Raw genomic sequence first — 19,453 nt, forward strand, 5'->3', positions numbered from 1 at the left:
TGGCAGGAAGGAAGACCAAAGTGTGTCAACACACCTGGACAGGTTTTTGTCACAAACCGTTGTTTGCTCTGCAGACCCAACTGATTTTGCCCCAGACTGTTGTATGTTCTTCAAGCCTATTACATCCTCCTAAAAATCATTTGCTATCCCCCTAAAATCACCCACACTTCCCCATCTCCCTTCCCCTAAGAAACCAGGGTCTATAAGCATCGGTATCCCACTGAGCAATCACTGTGATTCTCTCACGGTGCACGGTAGGCATACATTTGTATGTCTTTTCTCTTATTAATCTGCCTTTTTGTGAGTTGATTTTTCAGCAAAACTTCTGAGGGCAAAGCCAGGAAGCCTTCCCTTTGCACCTACAATAGATACATAATAAATGCTCCTGACAGACACCATAATAAAAACTCTTTATTTTTTTTTCTTCCTTAAAGATACCCACCTTTCTTAGTGGTGGAGAGAGAGGAAGTCAGAAACACAAATCACTGCAGTATATGACTAACTCCAACTGGTTGGGCAAATGGGGAGCCACAGAAGGTCTGTGAGCAGCAGAGGGGGATGGCAAGAGCTGTATCACAGGCAGAGAAGCAATATCGCCTATAGCACTGAACACTTGAAATGTGGCCAGTCCACACTGAAACATACTGTAGGTATAAAATGCACACTGGATTTCCAAGACTGACTGCCACAGAAAGAATAGAAAATACTCATTAAAGGTTTTTGCAGGCTGGGCACAGTGGTTCATGCCTGTAACCCCAGCACTTTGAAAGGCCAAGCCAGGAGGATTACTTGAGGCCAGGAGTTTGAGACCAGCCTGGGCACCATAGAGAGACCTTGTCTCTTCAAAAAATAAAAAATTAGCCAGGTGGGGTGGCTTGAGCTTGTGGTCCCAGCTATTCAGGAGGCTGAGGTGGGAGGATCACTTGAGCCCAGGAGTTGGAGGCTGCAGTGAGCCGAGATCATGCCCCTGCACTCCAGCCTGGGTGAAGGGCAAGACCCATCTCAAAGAAAAAAGGTAGTTTTTATACTGATTACATGCTGCAATGATAGCATTTTGAATATATTAAGTGAAGTGAAATATATTTTTAATGCATTTTACCTATTTCCTTTTCTTTTTTAATGTGGCTACTAAAAAAATTCGAAATGACATATGTGACTTGAATTTATGTTTCCACTGGACAACGCTGGCTCTGGAATGTTTGCTGGAAGTATCAGAGCATGGCTGGGGGCAGCGACAACATCTGGGCCACTTCATTCCAGCCAAACTGCTGATGTCCTCTCAGCCTGGCCCTGCCTCTCCCGCTGTCAGTTCACTGAGTAATTCACACGCCTTATAGTACAAATCCCCGGCTCCTGAATGTGCTTGATGATGCTCAGAGAGTTTTGCAAAGTTGTGTCAACAGGAAACACCCAGACAGTGTTCTCAAACACCCCATGTTATCCAGAGGAGGGATCCAGCGCCAAAGTGCCTGGCTCAGCCCCGTGCTCTGGTGGCCATAGCTCCCTCCCAGCAGCAGCTATTTCACAAGGTAAATTAAAAAGCAACCAGCATTTTCCTCTCCAACTGGCACCAAATGGATTGTTTCTGTAACTATTTCCCTGGTGGAGAGCTCTCTAGAGCCTGCAGGATCTATCCCAACGAACCCAAGCCTGATGCTTCCAGGGATGGAGAATGGACAAAGCAGATACTGTTTCCCTGCACTTGGCTTTGGTCTGCACGCCCCAGGCTCAGGCTTGAAATTCAAACCAACCATGCCGCTGACCTTCTGGGTGGGGACCTTAAAATATGCCTCTCCTTTTCTCCATCAGCAAAATGGCTATGCTGGGTTGCAGGCCTGGAACATTCTGGGAGAAGGCATGCTACCAGGGCAGTTAAGCGAATGTGTTCTGCAGTCAGAAGGTACAGGGTTCAAGTCCCAGTTCTGCTGCCAACAGGCCAGGCAGCCTGGGGCAAATTACTTTGCCTGTGTGAGCCCGTTTTCTCATTTGTAAAATGGGAATGCAGAGAGGAGTGACCTCACAGATTGCTGGGTGGTTAGATTAGATAATGGGGGAAAAGATGTGCAGTGAGATATTTGGCACCTAGGAAGGGCCAAATAAAGTTATCCAATAAATAAAGATTTCACAGTTTGTTTTGGAAGCATTTGTCCAAGCCTCAGAAGGCCTTGGTCCATGCTGGGGTCTGACATCTCTTCCAGCTGCTGCTAAGCAACTCAGGATGCTCAGATTCCGATGCTGCTTCCAGATCCAGAGGCTATGCACACAGTAGAGGCAGGAACAGGGAGGGGCAAGGGAGAGGGCTCTCTTTGGGGATGCTTTCAAACTTGAAGGAAGCACAGCTGGGACTGGGGGTCCCAAAATCTAGGCAAGAACAATGCTATCATTTTGTTTTAGAAATTTCTTAATCTTACCGTTTTTTATTTACATTTCAGTAGTCACGTTTTGAATATTCAAAGTCTCAGGGCAGAAACAAAAATTTCTCAGAACTATCAGCGACTGGGTGGCCCCACAGCCTCTTAGCTAAATTTGTGTTTGTTTTTTGTTGTTGTCTTTTTTAGGTTTTTTGTTTGGTTGGTTGTTTTGAGACAAAGTTTCACTCTTCGCCCAGGCTGGAGTGCAGTGGCTCAATCTTGGCTCACTGCAACTTCCACCTCCCGAGTTCAAGCAGTTCTCCTGCCTCAGCCTCCTGAGTAGCTGGGACTACTGGTGCCCGTCATCACATCTGGCTAATTTTTGCATTTTTAGCAGAGATGGGGTTTCACCATGCTGGCCAGGCTAGTCTCAAACTCCTGACCTCAGGTGATCCACCTGCCTCAGCCTCCCAAAGTGCTGGGATTGCAGGCATGAGCCACCATGTCCAGCTGAATCTGTGATGATAAATAAATGCTCTCTCTCTACTGAAGTCAGGTAAAAAGCAAGATGTTTGAGGGTAGCTTCATCTTTCTCTAAGATTTTCTTTTTTTCCTTATACTCTATGTTCTTGTATCTGGATCAGTTTCATCATAAACATCATACTTAACATCAGAATTTTGCCTCCTATTTTGAGGTAGCAAAGGTGAAATTCCATTTCTAATTCATTCTCTCAGTATAAAAAAAAAAATCCCAAATATTTTCTTGAAATCCTCATGACCTAGATAGAATTCCTAGATAGAATTATATAACTAAAAATTAAAAGCAGCTATTAAAGTTTATTTTGTTGAATATTATGAATGCAGGTTCTGCAAATATTGTAATTGTGATATAATCTAATTTCTATTATTCTGTTCTGTATTATTATTTAAATTTTATAAACATTGCTTGGCTCAGAAAGGAAATAATATTCTTCCTAAAGCTATCTAGCTAATACTCTCAGTATTTATATTAACTGTCACTCTGTCTCCCCATTTATTTGTCAATTGAAAAAATTTAAGATGATTTAGTAAATCAAATTAACTCTCATAATCAAAATTAATTATTGCAACACTTGACTCTCACAACAATTTATTCTTTCAACAATTGATAAAGTTTAAAAAAAAAAATAGGCTGGGCATGGTGGCTCACACCTGAAATCCTAGCATTTTTGGAGGCTGAAGTGGGAGGATCACGGAGTCCAGGAGTTCAGGACCAGTTTGGGCAACATGGCAAGACCCTGTTTCTACCTCCCACCCCCCAAAAAAATCACTCTATAATACTTTCAGAATGCTTACCCCATATTTGAAAGTGGATATTTCCCATTTGGATAGACTCTGTTAGACGGAAAAAAAAAAGAAAAAGAAAAAGAAAAAAAATTTAAAGAAAGTGGATATTTAAGGCCAGGTGCAGTGACTCACGCCTGTAATCCCAGCACTTTGGGAGGCCAAGGGGGACAGATCACAAGGTCAGGAGTTCAAGACTAGCCTGGCCAGCATGGTGAAACCCCTTCTCTCCTAAAAGTACAAAAAATTAGCTGGGTCTGGTGGTGCGTGTCTATAATCTTAGCTACTTGGGAGGCTGAGGCAGAAGAATTGTTTGAACCTGGGAGATGGAAGTTGCAGTGAGCCGAGATCATGCCACTGCACTCCAGCCTGGGCAACAGAGTAAGATTCCGTCTCAAAAAAAAAAAAAAAAAAAAAAAGTAGATATTTAGATAGTACAATAAATCCAAAAATATACCTTCTCATATCATTACTTATTGTTAAATAAATGATCACTCAATCATGGACGATTCACAATCTTACAGATCCCAGAAATGGCATTGAACTAGGCATTTGGCTGTTCAGCCATTCAAAGCTGAATATCAAGGTCAAAACCAAACCTTTTCCCTCTCTGCATCAGTCAAGGCCCAAGCAGGGAAACAGAAATCACTTAAATTAAATTAATGCAGAGAACTGGTTATACAAGTATAATGGCTAATTTTGTGCCAATTTAACTGAGCCACAGCGTACCCAGATATTTGGTTAAATGTTATTCTCGGTGTGTCTGTGAGGGTGTTTCTGGGTGAGCTTAGCAATTGAATCCGTAGACTGGGTAAAGCAAATTGCCCTCCCCAATGTGGGTAGTTCCCATCCAATCCACTGAAAGCCTGACAAGAACAAAAAGGTGGCATGAGGGGGAATGTGCTGTCTCTGCCTAATTGTCTTTCAGCTGGAATGCCAGCCTCCTGCCTCTGGACTTGGGCTTAGGCTGTAACTGACACCATCAGTAATCCTGGTTCTCAGGCTTGGGACCCAACCAGGGAATACACCACCAGCTCTCTTGGGTCTCCAGATGGCCAACCACAGATCCTGGGTCTTCTCAGCATCCGTAATTGTGTGAGCCAACTCTATGTATTCATGTGTGTGCGTGCATATGTGTTTGTGGTTTTTTTTTGTTTGTTTTTTTTTTTTTGTGTGTGTGTGTGTGTGTATGTGTATCTCCTATTAGTTCTGTTCCTTTGGAGAACCCAGACTAATTGAACAAGTAATGAAAGAGTACCAGGGAACAGTGATACAATCCAAAGGTCAGAAATAGCAGGAAAGTCTCACCTCTAGGCTGGAAACACAGAGGGAAGAAGTGGAGTTACTGGAGCCCAGAGCTGGGATCACCCAGTGGAAGCTGGAACCTAAGAGGACTTCTATGGCAGGAGCTGAAACCACAAAGCCACAGAGGAGATACAACCACTGCCTGAGAACCCATTGGAGACAGAGTGAGGAGGAGAACACTGGCTTCTTCCTTCCTCCTACCTGGCAGTCTCCTAAGGCTGCATCCCACTGCTGAGCCCAGCTGGAAGCCAGCTGACATAGGAGCCTCTGGGGATCATCCCAAATCCCTGTCCTACAGACCAAAGTCAGGGAAAAGCAAGAAATAGACCTACCCACAAACATGCTCAGGGCCATCCCTACAGAGTTTCTTATCCTCACAACAACCCTAAAAAGTAGGTGGTGGTTCCTAATTACCAGCTGAGTAAGTGTAGTTCAGAGAGGTAAAGTAACTCTCCTAAGATCACACAGCTAGTAGACAGTGAAATTCAACATCTCAGCAACTCTAAGACCCTCCCCCCCACTTTGTCTATTTTTATTATAAAGGTACACAGCAATTGTTGTAAAGAATTTAGAAAATCCAAAAATAGACTGCCCTAATCCTACCTCTCAGAGCTACCACCATTGCAGATGTTTTCCACTCTAGTCTTTTTTCTAAGCATAATAAACATCTTTCCCAACAAAATTGGAGTAAGCTGGACATGCAGTTTCATGTCTCTGATTTTTCTATCTCTGTGATCACAGTGAGAGGCAGAGTGGTACACGGTGAGGAAACACTCAATGCCATGTGGGCAATAAGTCCTGGCTCATTGCCTCACTGAGCTGCCATTTCTCCATCTGTAACATGGGGATTATTCTGATATCGCACCTGCACCACAAGGTTGCTGGGAGGAATAACCGAGTTATTCCTCGTGAAGTCTTAGAGCAGTGTCTGGCACATTATAAACACTATTACCATGACTATTATGTTTCCATGGCAGCAGAAATGCACTCGAGCACCATTTTAAATGGCTGCATACCATTCCATTGAAAGAATGGATGGACAGAAGTTATGTAACCACTTCCCAATTGTTGGACACTAGGAGTCCTTCCAAAGTTTTGCTGCTATATCCAATGATAACAACCTCAACATAAATCCTTTCCCGTCTGTGATTTAACTGACTTTGATCCTAGAAAAGCAATTGCTAGATCTAATGATAGGAGCGTGTTTAAAGCTCAATGCATGGTGCTAAATTGCTCTTTGGAGCAATCTGCACCATTTCTGTATCACTTATGGGGAGATACCTGGCAGCCTGGGCATTATCAAGTAGTTCTTTCAGTGTTGTTATTATTTTTGCATACATGCCAAGCAAATGAGCAATAGTAATAGCTGTCATTTTAGCCAACATGTCTTCTCTTTAGCTACCTCAGTGAAACTCATCCATCCCGTCTCAGCACTGCCCACCAACACCCATGTCTTTTCTGCCCACACCTACTGACATAGACACACCATCCATTTCCCAGCCATCAGCTGAGATGCAGGGAATAACTGCTCCCAGGGGACCAAAGTCGCTGAGGATGCCAAAACATGGCCATCCCAATTGCTCATGGGACTTGTCAGTAGCAGCAATGACAATAGCAAAAGGCAAAAAGAAAGAGAGAGAGAGAGAGATCAGCTCGCAAAGTGTTTGGAAGAAAGGCTTCTGGGACCAAACCTCAAGATACACCAGGACCAGTGGCACATTCTAGAGGCCAGAGGTGCACATTTTCACCCAAGGGGTAGGGCAGGCAACACTTGGGAGATCCCAGTTGCCCAGAAGCCCTGCAGAGCCAAAGGCTCCAAGGCCCCACGTGAACAGGGATCAACCTGTGACTTCCAATTAGGAGGGCAGGTTTCCTGCTGCCACTACTTGGCTCCCTTGAGGTCACCCACAGAACACATGGAGTATTTTATCCAAATACCATTGAAAACAATAGCTTTTCAAAACTGCAGCTGTAATTCATCTATCCAGGATAGAACCAAGACACTAACCCTGCAGCGTGTTCCAGGTGCACAGGGACTCTCCGCAAATGTTTACAGAATAAATAAATCAACGTAGTAGGGAAAATTGGTTTGGGATTTGTCAAAAGTTCTGACTGAACTGAACTCTCTTGTCAAGACTTAAGAGATCATTAACAGAAGAAAAAATCAATATGTTTTAACAGACTGATGTGCAAGGCATTTTGCCAGATGCGTGGAGACATTAGAGAAAACAAAGGATGGTTCCTGCTCTCAAGCTGTTCTGGTTAAGAGTGTGCCCTTGGGTGCAAAGAGATCTGTGTTTGAGTCTCAAAAACCCAATTCAATAGGTGAGTGTGTGTAGGCAGTTGTCATGGTTTAGTCTTTAAGACTCAGTTTTCTCATCTGTGAAATGGAACACTAACAATAACCACCTCCCAGAGCTGTGTGAGAATAAATGAGATGATGCTTGCAACATGCCAGGCAGCGAATGGACAAAAAATGGCAGCTGCTCCTGTTTATTTTACTTTTATCAGCAAAGATGGGAAGAGGCTACGCTGATCATTTCAGCAGCCCCAGATGAACTGCTTCTCTGCTCTGTAGCAGAAAGATCAGGCTTTATCAGTGATCGGATTTAGGGGTCATCCTATCACCTTATATCTTAATTACAGGAGCAAATACCTTTGTTTTTGTTGTTGTTTGTTTTTTTTAAGAGACAGAATCTCACTCTGTCACCCAGGCTGGAGTACGGTGGCGCGATCTCGGCTCACTGCTGCCTCAAATTCCTGGGCTCAAGTGAGTTTCGAACCTCAGCCTCCTGATTACCTGGGACTAGAGGCACGAGCCACTGCATCTGGCTAAAGACCCTATTTCTAACAGGATCACGTTCACAGGCCCAGGAGTTAGAACTTCAGCATATCTTTATGGGGGACACAATTCAATGCACACTGGCCATACCCTTCCAGTTGGCTGGCTCCTTCCTTTGCTTAATGCCAGGCTCTGACCAAACGTCACTTTCCCAACAGGCTTCCAGACCCACCCTATCCCAAGCAGCCCTCACCACACCTTTGCCCTCCCCTCACCTTTGCCCTCCCCTCACCTTTGCCCTCCCTTTGCTTTACTTGACTTTTCTCCAAAGAACTTGTCAGTACCTGCTATGTCTTGTATTCCATGTTTGTTATCTGCCTCCCTGACCACTGCATAAACTCCCTGAGGGCAGGGGCCAGTCTGGCATGCAGCTGGCACTCAATAGATGTTTGTGAAATGACTGAGACACTGGGTGATGACTGTAGGGTCGCTCTGATGGGATACTGGGGACACCTGCACTTTCTCCTCCATGCCAGTTACAAAGCTTCTTCTCATTTGGGGAGCACTATGGTAGTGGGGAGTAGTGGCTTCCTAAAGACATCTTCATCCTGGGAACCAGTGAATGTGACTGATGTAGTTTGCATATTTGTCTCTTCCCAAATCACATGTTGAATTGTAATCCCCAGTGTTGGAGGTGGGACCTGGTGGGAAGTGCTTGGATCATGGGAGTGGACCCCTCATGGCTTGATGCTGTCTCTGCTATAATGAGTGAGTTCTCTTCAGTTCTGGTCACTTAAAAGTATTTGGCACCAGCTGGCCCCAGTGGTGTAATCGCAGCACTTTGGGAGGCCGAGGTGGGTAGATCACCTGAGGTCAGGAGTTCAAGACCAGTCTGACCAACATGGCAAAACCCTGTCCCTACTAAAAAGACAAAAATTAGCCAGTTGTGGTGGTGGATGCCTGTAGTCCCAGCTACTCGGGAGGCTAAGGCAGGAGAACTGCTTGAACCTGGGAGGTGGAGGTTGCAGTGAGCTGAGATCGCACCACTGCACTCCAGCCTGGGTGACAGAGTAAGACTCCATCACAAAAAAAAAAAAAGGATGTGGCACCTCCCTGCCACCACCACCACCCCCCACTTGCTCCTGCCCCCACTTCTTCAACTTTTGCCATGATTGTAAGCTTTCCGAGGCCTCCCCTGAAGCAGAAGTCAGTGCCATGCTTCCTGTACAGCCTGTAGAACAATGAGCCAATTAAACTTCTTTTCTTATAAATTACTCAGTCTCAGGTATTTCTTTACAGCAATGCAAGAACAGCCCAACATGATGACCTTACATGGTAAAAAGGAATTCTGCAATGTGATTAATTTACACATCTCGGCCTGGCACGGTGGCTCATGCCTTAATCCCAGCACTTTCGGAGGCTGAGGTAGGTGCATCACCTGAGGTCAGGAGTTCATGACCACCCCGACCAACATGGCAAAACCCCGTCTGTACTAAAAATACAAAAATTAGCCAGGTGTGGTGGTGGGTGCCTGTAATCCTAGCTACTCATGAGGCTGAGGCAGGAGAATCACTTGAACTCAGGAGACGGAGTTTATAGTAAGCTGAGATTGAGCCACTGCACTCCAGCCTGGGAGACAGAGTAAGACTCCATCTAAAAAAAAGAAAAAAAAGTTAAGAATCTCTAGATGAGAGATTATCTGGGATTGTCCATGTGGGTCTCATGGGATCACAAGCGCCTTTAGAATAAGGCAGGAAGGCCAGCATGAGAAAAGGAGATGTGATGGAGGAACCAGAGGTGGTAGTGATGCACTTTGAAAAGCAAAGGGATCCAAAGCCAAGGAGCTTGGACTGCCTGCAGCAAGTGGAAAAACCACAAAACCAGTGCTCCCCGGAGCTTCCAGAAAGGAACGCAGCCGACTGACGCAATTTTAGGCTGGGGAGGCCCATGTCGGACTTCTGAATCTCCAGATCTGTGAGATAAGAAGTTGGTGCTGTTTTAAGCCACAGCAGCCCTAGGAGATGCATACAGAGTCCTTGTAGCTCTCTCTGAAGCAGCTTCCCCTGAGCCAGACAGGTCAGCATGGCAGTGAGTATTCTCAGGTGAGGAACCCAGGCCCAGACAGGTCAAGCAGTTTGCCCTAGGTCACACAGCTAGGAAGTGGCCAAGCCAAGAGCTGAACCTGGTTTCCTGGCTCCAAAGTCCTTGCTTTGGCCCCTGCCCGAGTAGAGGGTCACTAAGCAGCTTTGCATGGCCTGTGAGACAGTCTCAGCCCTGACAGAGCTCTCAACAGCCACCCATCCCCAGGACCCATATCAAGATGGGTGTTTGAAGAAGGTTCTGTTTCTAACAGCCTGTCCAGGTAGAAGTACACTTTGTGTGAAATTCATGGGTCCCATGGGGTCCAGGCCATAGCCTGTTTAAGTAGAATAGTGGATGTGCTCCCCAGATGTCTTCACACTGACATTCTACAGAGCCCAACCTCCACGGGCAGCCCTAGAGCCCAGAAGCAGCCGCCCCACCCCAGCTAGAGCAGGGAAGGAGGGGTGGAAGCCCCCAGTGCTGGAGGCCCAGAGCATTCTCCTACCCAGGTCTCCTCCGGGTCTCCCAAAAACCTATGGGGGGGGTTCTCATTTCCTCATTTCACAGGGCAGGAAACAGAAGTTTGGGGAGGATGCTAATTTGCCCCAAGGCCCCACAGGGAGAAGGAAGAGCTAGAATTTGCATCCAGGACCTGAGGAACTCAAAGGCTGTCCATCCACACTGGCCCCAAGAGCCCTACACCATGACTGTGAGAGCAGAGATGAGAGGGTGGGGCGTTCACAAGGTGAACTCCACAGCCATCCACTCATGGTCAGGGCATGGGCCCGGGGGTTCATCAACGCCATTCTATGGCTCTTCTGGAGACCCCATGTGTCTCTAAGGACTATAGCATGTTTTCTAACAGTCTTTTTTTTTTTTTTGAGATGGAGTCTTGCTCTGTCACCCAGGCTGGAGTGCAGTGGCATCATTTCAGCTCACTGCAACCTCCACCTCCCAGGTTTAAGTGATTTTCCTGCTCAGCCTCCCAAATAGCTGGGATTACAGGCATGCACCACCACGCCTGGCTGATTTTTGTATTTTTAGTAGAGATGGGGTTTCACCATGTTGGCCAGGCTGGCCTCAAATTCCTGACCTCAAGCAATCTGCCCACCTCAGCCTCCCAAAGTACCATCTAGGATTACAGGCATGAGCTGCTGCACCCAGCCTCTAACAGTCTTTTTTGTTGATTTTTTTTATTTCTAATTCCTGTGGGTACATAGTAGGTGTATATATTTATAAGTTACATGAGATATTTTGATACAGGCATACAACCCATAATAATCACATCAGGGTAAATGGGGTATCCATCACCTCAAGCATTTAAGACTCTTGAACCTGGATCCAAGCTTCATTCTCTCTCTCTTTCCTGCACATACACACAAACATACACATTTATATACACACATATATACACCCTTTCCCATGCATATTTACACCTACACACAAATACACACACTTACACAGGTATGCTCATACATAGACTCACTGAGATACACAGGTGCACACACACATGTACATCCATAAAAACACACATGTGCATCCACACACCCAAAGCCACTCACCCACATGCACACATACACACATGCATGGGCACATACGCACACAACACAAGCATAAGTGTTCACACATTTGCACATACCTCTACACAGACATTCATACATGCACATACACCTACATGTGAGCACACACCTTCCCCCACACAAGCACACATACACACACTCACAGTTGGGCCGTGCCTACTGTTCTGCAACCCACCTGCTTGTTTATTCAGGAAGATGAAATAACCCTGGCCTCTTGTTGACTCTCATAGAAGAAAAACAGACTATGAAATCCTCAGCTTAACATCATCTAATCCTGGCTCCCTGCACATCAATTCCTTTCTGATGCTGCCGTCGAGCACGTCTCTTTCCATGGAATGTGCATCTGATCTTGGAGAAATCGCGGAATTAGTCACTTGACCTTACATGTGTCCTGCTCTCCCCAAATGGGTCTCCAGGCTCCCCGGCCCTGGCCTGACGCTGTGTCTCTGAGCATTTCTCTAGCATGACAGAGTCTCACCTCCTACAGGAGGAAGAAGGCATGCAGGAGCCGTGAGCACCTAGGCCAGGAAGAGCTGCACCACCCTTATCTGCCACCACGGGCAAGGATGCCCCAGGATGACCCCGAGGTCCTTGGTTTCCTTCTGTAGTGTAAGGATAAAGGTCCTTGCCCTGCTCTCTGCACAGAGCGGAGGGATGACATGGAGACGTACTCAAGTCCAGAGATTAGGACAGGGGATGGATAGAAGATTCTAGAAAAGATGTGGACATAAGGGAGGAGGGAAAGGAGAACACATGGGGACTGGATTTCATGCTGCATCTGGCTGGCTTTTAAAGGGCTGAGCATTTGCAATCCAGTTCTGAGACTTGCTCATGAAAGACCTGGTTCGGTGTCCCGTATCAGCAACCCTGGGGTTAACTGTCGGTCTCTTTGAGACACTTGCTCTCAGGACTCACCCATGGGAATTCTGCGTGTGCACAGGAGCTAAGATTTCAAGTCAAACCATGCAAGACCTCTCTACCAACAAGACAGAACTCTGCAGCTATGTGTTCTCATGTGAGGTAGTTGCTTAATTAAACTTAAAATAAATGATCAGTGATCAGTCCTTGGAGCACTAAGAGGACAGCCTTGACCTCTGAAAGGGGTCAGCAGGCAGCAGCAGAAGGGTCTGAGCCCAGATCCCAGCTCTGGCACCTACCTACTAGCTGGGTGGCCATGAACAAGTTTCTTAAGCTCTGGGAGCGTCTGTTTTCTCATCTTTTGAATGGGAACAATGCCAGTTCCACCTCACAGGATTTTAAGAGGATTTAATGACTTGCTGTTCACCAAGGGCCTAGCACACCGCTCACACACCGTAGATGCTCATAAAGGTAAGACCCACTCCTCCCCTCTGAACACTTCCAGATGTCCAAAATCTAGGTTCAGGGCAGGACTCTGATCTCCCGGAAGTCCCCAAGGGGAGAATCCCTCTTCGCCTCTTCCAGCTTCTGGCGGCTCCAGGCATTCCTGGCTCGTGGCTGCATCCCTCCAATCTCTGCCTCCATCTTCACGTGGTGGCCTCCCCTGTGTCTCTGCGTCTTCTCCTCATCTGCCTCTTATCCGACACTCATCATGTAACTTAGTACCCACCTAGATAATCCAGGATGATCTCATCTTCAGATCTCTAAACTTAATCACAACTGCAAAGATTCTTTGTCCAAATAAGGTCACATTCACAGGTTCTGGGGCTTAGAATGTGGACATCTGTTCTGGAGGCCACTGTTCAACCCACTGAAGAGTGTTTACAGAAGGCTTAAGGCAAACCCACAAGGGAGGGGGAGCTCCAACAGCCAAAAGCAGTTTTGACCCCTTGGCCTCCAGAGACGGCAGGGATAGGGACCTTGGAGGGAGCTGGAGCTGTCTCAGGAGCCACTTTAACCCACAGTGCAGCATGAAGGGGAAGGGAAGAAGCCTCCTGCTGCCACCTCCCCCCAGTGAAACTGACCCAGAGGCCAGAGGAAGAGAGAGCCAGGTGGTGCAAAGGCCTGTCGCTCCCAGTACACAGCAGCGTGGAGAATGATCTGGAAGGGCAAACCTAAATATCCTGCACACGCCTAGTTTCTTGCTTCAATGCCTTTCGTGCAAACATTTGCCTGGTGAATGCGCATCTCATTAAAGGAGAAATAGCTAAAAACTGGGTGTCTGTTAGCTGGGACTTCCTTCAAGGGGCTCCAGACTTCTTTAGCCTCTGGTATGGAACACTTAAGCCCCAGGCCCCTTTCCCATGCCTGCCTAAGTCCACGATGTCCCCAGATTCCTGATAAGACGCTTTGTGGAACCAGGCCAGACTGCTCGGCTTCCCGCCATGCTGGAGAGGAAGAGACTTGGTGGTAGTGGAATCAGGGAGTGGGACACGAGTCTGCAGTCCTAGGACAGTGGTGGGAGGGCCCCGCCTCTATGCTTCCCGTCATAAACAGAGTAAGGAACCCGGAGCCAGAATGCAGCCCAGTCCAAGTTCACTGCCAACGCCATATGCCCAGCCGAGCCCTGCCCAGCACTCTGGAGCTGGGCCTCAAGGGGTGCCAGCGGAGAAGCCAGTGGCCTGGGATCTGCTGGGCAGAGGGGACCCACCCCCACCAGCCCCCCCAGCATTCCACCCACAAGCGTCACCTTCTCGCCACAACCAAAGCCCAGAATCCCACCCCATGGGCCACTCTACCCTGCCACGCAGAAAGCAAACCTGCAAATCTCTCCAACTGCTGTTCCATCAAGTGCCACCGAACAAAATACACTGCAGAAATCACCCGGCTGCTCCGTGGAGGGGCTGAGCTCCCTCCAATTACTGTCACATAACCTTCTCCAACTAGACTCCCCTTATCTTATCTATAATAGATAAATGGCCAGCCCAGGGAGGGGAAGTGTTTTGAAAAACCTAGCATAATAAACCAGAAAACTGCCAGCTGTCACCAGCAGGAAGCAGTCCCCATTCATGGGGACAGAGCAATCCTCACAGCTCCCACAAAGCCCCCTGTCCAGGGAAGTGTTCCTGAAGTCCCCCACTCAGTCAATGACATTTATGAAGCACTCACTCTGAGCCAGCCTGGAGGACAGCATGGTGCCTGCCGGCCTCCAGCTACTCCCAGTATGGGGGAGCAAGCAGCCAGCCCAGAGACGATGTCCTTGTCGTCCGGAATGTCATGGACACCGGCCATGGGTTCTCTCTCCTCGACCTCCTGTCAGCCACTTGGAAGGCCCTGGGCAGGACAGCCAGCGGGAGGCTTGGTTAAATCCGCCCTCTCTGCAGAAGCTGCACATTCTAATTTTGCCTTGGCAGAGACACGAGTGGCTGGCAGTCCAGGCCATGGTAGGGGATGGCAGAACACGGGATAAGACTGCCGGTGGGTCTCATGGCTTCCTGATTGGGCGCAAAAGCACCCACACTGCAAGGCTGCAGAACTCTGATGGCTGCAGAAAGCATTAGGGGCCAGGCCAGCTGAAGAGGCTGTGGGACTCCAGGGGAGAAGGGAGGCCTGCTGGAGGAAGCATGAAAAAAGGGAATTTCTACCTAGGGTCATCTGCACCCCTATCACTATCAGGCTCCGATGTTGGAACAGGGAGAGCGGGCCTTTCCATCTTGTCCATCCAAGGTCTCCATGAGCCTTCACCTCAAGCCTGTGGGGCAGAGGGCACAGCAGTCTGTGAGGAGGGTGGAAGCCTGGGTTCAACCACAGCCTCCCTAACCTAGACAAGCCATTTAACCTGCCTGAGCCTCAGTTGCTTCGTCTACAGAGTCAAGCCAATAACCGTACCCACCTGAAAGTGTTGTGAGGTCAGCTGGGATGAAATGGGAGAAGTGAACAATAGTAAGTGCTCATTGAATGACAAATGTTAATATCATTACTGCTACTGTTATTATTTCCAACTGGGGAACTGGGGGCCAGGTGAGTTATCCCCAACAACACAGCAGGAAAGGGAATTGGGAGACCGTGTCCTGGAGTGCTGAGCCAGACCTGCTCTCCAGCAGCCCCACAAGGTACCTCCCATGGTAGTGCCTCCACGTTGCTCAGGGATGTGGGTCCATCACAAATCAGACATGTTTCTTATGTGGAAGTAAGTTGCAGAGGATGTAACACAACCTACTGGACACAGCTAAGCCCAGAGCCCTCTGCACTGGGTTACTTCGGGGTGAATCTTGGTTGAGTATCTTTAGGCAGGTCACCAGTCCTATCTGGACTAATTTTCTGCAGCTATAAAATGACGTGGGGCTGGGTGCAGTGACTCACACCTTTAATCCCAGCACTTAGGAAGGCTGAGGCGTGCGGATCCCTAGAGGTCAGGAATTTGAGACTATCCTGGCCAACATGATGAAACCCCGTCTCTACTAGAAATACAAAAATTAGCCAGGTGTGGTGGCAGGTGCCTGTAACCCCAGCTACTTAGGAGGCTGAGGCAGGAGAATCCCTTGAACCCGGGAGGCAGCGGTTGCAGTGAGCCGAGATCCCACCACTGCACTCCAGCCCAGACAACAGAGAATGACTCTGTCTCAAAAAAAAAAAAAAGAGAGAGGGAGACAGAAAGAGAGAGAGAAAGAAAAACAAGAAGGGGTGGAATCAGATGGTTTTGCCATCCTCTGTGACCAGAGAACAATCCATTTCACCCTGAAGACCCCCTGCCCTCTTCCCTGCTGAAGCCCCCACCCTTCGGTGAATTTGAACACTCTGACACTGTCAGATAAAGCCTGTTGCTGCTTGAGGTCAGAGCAAAGGATGTCAAAAATTGCCGGAAATTTTTCAGTCGTGAAAACAAAACCCAAAAAAAATTTTTTAAAGCAGGGGAGAGGCTGGAACACAAGCAGTTTTTGGTATGTATTTTTAGGACCCTGTACAAGCCTGAAGTTCCTTTGATGAGTTTAGAAACAAAAACATGTGTGTGTGGTATGTTTGCTTGATTTAGACATGGGTGTGACTAGAGTTAAAACAGCTTCCCCATTTGGATTTTGTGATTTGTTGGGAAAAGCCGGAAGGTTTTTCAGAACAAAAAGACATTCCTGGCTCCCCATCACACCACCCCATCCATCTTCCTTTCTTTCCTTTCTCCTTGGTCTTCCTTCCCTGCTCTGAGTAGGCGGCTCAGTCTCTAAGCAATCAGACCGCCCCCCAACCCCGTGAGGTCTCCCTAAGTGTAGCATCCAGCCCTGACCGCAGCCTACGCCTCGCCCGGCAGCTGCAGACAATTGCATCCAGATGTGCTTGCAGTGGGCCGGCCAGGAACTGCCCTGGCGGCCGCCACCAGAGAGGCCAGCAGTGACGGCTCAGACCCGGGAACAGCAGACTCCCAGGACCCTCACCCACCTCCCAGCAGACATTCCTTGTAAACCCCATCAGGAAATGCTCCAGAAAGATCAGGGTATTTGTTCCGGGCTCTGCAGGGCTGACCCTGAGCATTCACACCCATCCCACACGCTGCCCAGGCTGGCTCGCTGGCCCTGATCCCCACAGGAAGAATTTGCCCAGCTTAGGGTCCGGGTTTTCCTGGATGGTGGGGGAGCGTAGGTGTCCATGTCGCAGCTGGGCATGGACCGTGGGTCGGATCAGACAGAGGCCTCCGGGACCACAGCACCGTGGTTTGTTCCCTACATCTGGATCCTTGCAAGGTCACAAGCCACATACCCTCCTACACGCCCTCTCTCCAAGACCCCTGCAAGGGTCCTGTTCAGCAGTTACCAGCCCACTGCTGGATAAACCCAACAAGCTTAGAAATCTTCAAGAAGCAACCGAACCAGTGAGAAACAGGTCTGCGTGATTCCAGCCTGAGGGTTGAGACTGAGCCCAGTTTCCTCAGGGCCAGGACCCGGCTGGTCAGCCCTAACTGGGGTGGTCAGGGTGGGACACTGGTGTTGAAAGTTGTTGAGGCAGGTCAGGACTTCAGGACCTGATACACACACACACACAACCACACACACACAAAAAACCACACACACAACCATGCAGGTGAACACCCATAGAGGAACTGGGCACAGCCACAGACACACAACTCTCACACAAGCTGACATAGATGCAGGTTGACCCACAAACACACAAACACCACCCTGCTGGGCTGGGCTGGCAGGGCCTGGGGTAGGGAAGCCCTTTGAGGGGAAGGGTGGCAGCTCTTGTATGACTGTCTGTGACCCCCAGAAGGCAACCAGATATCAGCCCTTGAGTCTGGACTCTGGCCAAGGGGTGGTGGATAGAAGCAATGAGAGAAGGCAGCAACACAGCAGAAGAGGAGAGGGAGAAAGAAGATGAGGAAATGGAAGGAAGGAGGAGGGGGAAGATATGAGGAAGAGGGGAAGAGATGAGGAAGAGGAGAGAAGGAAGGGTACAGGGGGAAGGGGGAATCTGGGAAAGGAGGACAGGGAACGGGACGGGGGAAGGAGACAGTACAGAAGTAGGCCCTCTTGTAAGCCCCAGTGAGTGCACAAGACATAATCTACAGATCTGGAATAAGACACACAATACATTGGACTTTTATGAGCATGTGTGACCTTATGCCATTACTTAACGTCTCTGAGCCTCAGTTTCTTTTTCTCTAAAATGGAGATAACACAGTAGCTCCGTCATGGAGAAGCATGGAACACTGAACAGTCTCAGGTACGTGGGAGAGCTTGATAGAGTTGGAGGAAAGTTGGAACAGGTTACCGGAGGCCCAAGCGAGCTCATATGCATCCCATGCCTGGCCCGTGGTGAGGGCTTGCAGGATTTAACTGCTGTTATTTCTAATACCGCCGTCATCTTCCTCACATGCCAGGCACTGCTCCAAGTGTCTTTGTATCTATTACCTCATCTGACCTGCCAACAACCTTACAAGTGATTAGACTCATGATCCCTATTTCATAGATGGGTTAGGCAGAGCCCCAGAGAGGTTGAAAAATGACTTGTTCAAAGACACACAGCTGGCAAGTGGTGAAGCCAGTATATAGGATGGCCTCCAGAGCTCACGTGTGAAACTATCACTACAGGGCACCATATTTCCGGTTTAATTTGTGATTTTTAAAATTTAAAGTAAACAGCCAGGCAACGGCTGGGCGTGGTGGCTCACACCTGTAATCCCAGCACTTTGGGAGGCTGAGGCAGGCAGATCACCTGAGATCAGGAGTTTGAGACCAGCCTGGCCAACATGGTGAAACCCTATCTCTACTAAAAATACAAAAATTAGCCGGGCATGATGGCAGGTGTCTGTAATACCAGCTACTTGGGAGGTTGAGGCAGGAGAATCACTTGAGCTGGGGAGGTGAAAGTTGCAGTGAGACAAGATCACACCATTGCACTCCAGCCTGGGCAACAAGAGCCAGGCTCCATCTCAAAAAAAAACAAAATTAAAGTAAACGAGGTGGGATCCTAATAACCAACGTTTATTGAGCATGTGCCATGTGCCAGGCCCTGTGCAGAATGTTTATGTCCTTGAATCCTCACAATGACCTCAAAAAAATACATAGTAGTATTTTTAACGAGGAAACCGAAGCACAGATTGGTTAGGTAATTTCCTCAGGGTCACCAGCCAGGAAGAGAGGGAACCCAGTTCAAGCTCAGACAGGGGTCCCAGAGACATCATCTTTACCACTCAGCTAGAGATAGATCAAACTCATGTTGTGATACTGAACCATCTCTAAGATATATTTTTAAACTATGTTTTAAGTCAAAAGCAAGGTATAGAGCAGCCTGTCTATGGTGCTATATTTTCCAAAGGAGACATATGGACCGACACGTTTTTCTCCGCACGGAGTATCTGGAAAGCTATGTAGGAAGCTCGTACCAATTGCTGCCTCCTGGAAGAGGAACTGGGAGGCTAGGGTCAGGGACGGGGAGAGATGCAACACTTTTAGACCCTTTCCATGTTTTATCACTGCTTTTAAAAGGATGAATGTGTAGCGTACCTTTCAGAAAGAAATGATTTTCACTCCTGGTCAGTTTCATGGAGACATGGTGTTACCTCTCCACCTCCCCAGCTCGGGACTCAGGTTACAGAGAGGATCTGTCACCCTCGAGTTGGAAATGACCCTCTCATTCTTGACAGCACTCTAGAACAAGCTTGCCCAATCCATGGCCTGCAG

At 48.0% G+C, this 19,453-nt stretch overlaps 1 long non-coding RNA gene across 3 annotated transcripts in view; it reads right to left on the bottom strand.

Moving 5' to 3' along the window:
* Positions 1-19,453, bottom strand: part of LOC116555506 — a 159,263-nt gene that overhangs the window by 16,929 nt on the left and 122,881 nt on the right. The window contains exon 1 of one of the 3 annotated variants that reach the window (XR_004270562.1): positions 14,451-14,697. The exons of 1 other annotated variant lie outside the window; for it this stretch is intronic. This is a non-coding gene — a long non-coding RNA (uncharacterized LOC116555506). Of the gene's footprint in view, positions 1-14,101; positions 14,246-14,450; positions 14,698-19,453 lie in introns of those variants that run through there. One more of the 3 variants, XR_004270561.1, reaches the window with a different exon arrangement.

This window comes from Sapajus apella, unplaced genomic scaffold (genome assembly GCF_009761245.1).
Source record: "Sapajus apella isolate SASKATOON/1434 unplaced genomic scaffold, GSC_monkey_1.0 scaffold15, whole genome shotgun sequence".
Taxonomy (NCBI): Eukaryota; Metazoa; Chordata; class Mammalia; order Primates; family Cebidae; genus Sapajus; species Sapajus apella.